The following is a 4007-nucleotide window of genomic DNA, read 5'->3' on the forward strand; positions in this document are numbered from 1 at the left end:
GACCCTTGACAGTTTCATTCTGTCTGGTGGGGTGGGGGGGGGGATAGACATTGAATTAGGGCCTCCCTGAGGAGCTGTGATTGTAAGCATGTGTCACCATGCCAGGCTCTGATTCTCTTAGATTTTCACTTACCTGTCTGTTTCCTCATAAGGAATAAGTTGTGGCCCTTTACTTTTTTTCCGATATGCACTGTGTGTGTGTGTGTGTGTGTGTGTGTGACTTGATCATCTGTTGTAGGCTCCTACTCTGGACTTCCCTAGAACCTCGCAGTATTGTTGACTTGGCAAGTATCCAGCTTACCTACACTCCCTGCAGATCATCTCTTCTAGATCATCACAGTCAAAAGGAAATTTTAATCTCCTTCCCAATCCATCTTTTCATTCCGTAGTCTCTGACTTGACCCAAAGTCCACTTCTGCTCCCAGGAGAAACCTATTGGCCATCAGACCTCTTCCTTCCCTCTCTCACTTCTACCCAAGTGAAGGCAGGAGTAGACACTAGATGACTACAGAACCCCTTTCAATCCACTTTCATGATTCTGATTCCTTGTGATTCTTAAACATCGTTAACCATACCTTCCTTTTTGACTCCCATGCAACATCCTAACATGTAACCTCATTCCTAGCAATACTGATGATGAAGCTTTGTTGAGTTCCTAGCAGCTGTCAGCTTTAATCCACTCACAATATTATCATCCCCATTTTACAGATGAAGAAAAACAGGACAGGAAATGAAAGCGCTGGGGCACAACACCTTGTCCCTGCCTCCGTCTCTTCCTTGCATCCACTGGTCTCCCATTAATCACTCACTTCTTCCCATACCTCAACTTATGCTGGAGGTGAATGTCATCCTAAGCTTCCTAAAATCACTTTTATCTTGCCTCTCACACATACTTGCTCAAGAACTTTCCATGACTCCCCATTGTCCACCTCAAAAGTCCTTTTATGGCAGAAGCATGGAGCATTTGTTCCCAGGAAGGCTGAGGAATTTAAGCCCTAAGATGCCTGCATTAACTAAATGGTCTGCTTGGTTCTAATCTCTTCTACTTCATTGGAGCTCCTTGATATCCTTCCCCGAAACTCTTCTGTTCTGCTCAGGGTCACTTTCTCTTCTTATAGCCCCAAACCCAGAATGATACAGAGTGTAGGATTTTGGAAGGTGGGGGCAGGAGGGAAATTCCCAATGAAGGGACTTTAGAACTCTGCAAAGGGAGGAAATAAGTGAGGATTTCATGGGAAAGGGAATGAATGGCCCTTTGCCTTCATGGAGCAGGGGATTCAGGGAGAGGATCCTGAGTAGAAGCAGCCAAGTGTGCACATATTCCAGGCTCAGTTGGCAGTCAGGAAAACTCTGGTGCATGCACCTGAAAATGACTGGAGGTAGGAAGAACAGGTGTAAGTTTGCAACACTTAGTGAGAGATAAGCCAAACTAAGACAGAGGGAATGGATGGGCAAATGGTTTAGGAGAAATGGAGAGGAAGAATTCAAAGGATTTGACAGAAAATTGGATATGGTGGACGAAAGAGAAGAAAAACAGGAAGTTAAATATAACCCAAGACTTTGGATGTGGGTAACTGTAAAGCTAATAGTGCCAATATCAGAAATTAGTTGGTGAAAAATGAGCATATTTTGCTCTTGGATATGTGCTGAATTTACTATTCAATACCAAGTCCCTATGCAGAGAGAGCTCTATGGGAGGTACACAAATGAGCAAGCCACAGCTCCTGCCCTCAGGTGACTTTTTGCAAGAAAATTAGCTGTTACTGTTGTAAATATTCTATTGGAGTAATGAGCCCTCTTGCTCTTTAATTGTCTCATCCATCTTTGCATCAATATAAACACCCTGAGGGCAGGGACCACATCTGATTTTCATGTACAACCTCAAATCCCTTTCTTGTCTACCCAGGACCGAGCAGAGGCACTATAAATCTTTCCTGGTGGATGAAAATTCCACTCTCTTCTTAAAAGTTTGCCAATAGGGGCTTGTGAGCATTAGTGGAGTGACCTAAAGAGAGGACTTTGTGAACTCACTAAGAAGATTTTCAAAATAAATATTGGTAGACTTGCGGATGTTGCTACTTCCTTTCATCCACATTAGCAAAGGGGGAGTGGAAGAGTCACAAGAATGGCAATTAGGATGGCACAGTGATTTCTTACCCAAACTACTTTGACCTTCTTATTACCTCTTCATACTTAAGAGGGAGCAGGTTCAAAATCTATGAACCCATTGTGTTAGCTTTTCATCTCTTTGATCAAAAAATCTGACACCTTAGAGGAGGAAAGATGTCTTTTGGCTCATGGTTTCAGAGGTTCCAGTCTATAGCAGGGAAACTCCATTGATCCAGGACTGAGGTGAGGTACATCATCATGGCAGAAGGCATGAAGGAGGAAAGCTGTTCAACTCATGGCAGGCAGGAAGGGGAGAGAGATAGATAGATAGATAGAGAGAGAGAGAGAGAGAGAGAGAGAGAGAGAGATAATATTTATTTTTTTAGTTTTTGTGGACACAACATCTTTCTTTGTACGTGGTGCTGAGGATAGAACCCAGGGCCGTGCGCATGCCAGGCGAGCACGCTACTTCTTGAGCCACATCCCCAGCCCCCTCAAACACACCTTTTATTTAAAATATAGAAATGACTGGCTTCACAAAGCCAGTTATGTAAAAAAAATTCAGACACTTTAAAATAAACAGATCACTCACATTATATTTTCTACAAAAAATATTTTATTTACCATTATATTTAGAAAAATATAAAATAATCAAATTATTTCACATACATATAAAAGTTAACCTTAGATAAAACATATATACATTTATACATAGTGTTCTAGAGTGCACATGCACATACATATTCTAAAATATATAAAATATTTCATCGANGGAGGAGGAGGAGGAGGAGGGAGGGAGGGGGCTGGGAAGAAGATAAACCCACTTGAGTTATTCCCCCAATGACCTACTTCCACCAACTAGGTCCCATTCCCAGCATGGACATTCAGCTGTCAATGGATTAATCCACTAATAAGGTCAGAGACTTCATGATCCAATCATTTCCTAAATGCCCCACCTCTGAACACATGAGACTTTGAAGAACATTCCGGATGATAACATCCATCCCTCAGTGACTGGCAGGGTAACATTTTTTCAAAAAATCACACTGTAGGATTGGGGGTGTAGCTCAATGTTAGAGTGTTTGCCTAGCATGCCTGAGGCCTTGGCCAAAAAAACACTTGCAAAGGGTTAAGTTCACTCAAGGCTTTCCCACCCCAAAAGTGAAATGTCTTTTGTTTATCATTGATAAAATTCTCCTGCTTCCAGCTCTGAATTATGATCAGGCCCTCACAATTATGCACTATTTGTTTAAATAAAGGGGGAAAAAGACAAAGTTGCATCAAAAAATTGAATGTAACAGGGTGAAAAGGAATGTAAGTGTACTCAGACATTAATGGATCTTTCAGTATGTTTTTTTCCAAAACATTTCTGATGGTAGTAGATGATATACATCATAACTCTAAAACTTGAAGGCTTGCTTTCTCTGAAAAATAAAAATGATCACAACTTAAATTGTTTTTGATTGTTGGCAGCAGGGAAGAATTTATTTCAGATAAAAGCAACTTTAAGAGAGCTCTATAACTTTAGAAAAGCTAAGAGGATTTTACTCAAATTTCTTTTGAAATCCCTTTAGGTGTACATCATGTTTGAGACATTTCTGTTAGCTGCAATGAACTCCTGATTAATCAGAAGGCCTTAGGAAGGAGCTGTTCTGCTAAACGACATTTTCATATTAGTTAAGGATTAACCAGAAAGTCCCTTCCACTGGAATGTAAAGCAAAATTTTAAAAATATATATATTGCAAACTGACGACTTATAAAGCGCAGTATAGTATGAAACGAGTCCTTTTTTGAGGTTGGGGGCTTTTAATGCCTCAGAATCATCACACTGAACATGCATACTTACCTTATTGAAATGTATAGCAGATTGGGTGGAATTTACATGAAGTCCGAGCCA

Source organism: Marmota marmota, unplaced genomic scaffold (assembly GCF_001458135.2).
Source record: "Marmota marmota marmota unplaced genomic scaffold, marMar, whole genome shotgun sequence".
Classification (NCBI taxonomy): Eukaryota; Metazoa; Chordata; class Mammalia; order Rodentia; family Sciuridae; genus Marmota; species Marmota marmota.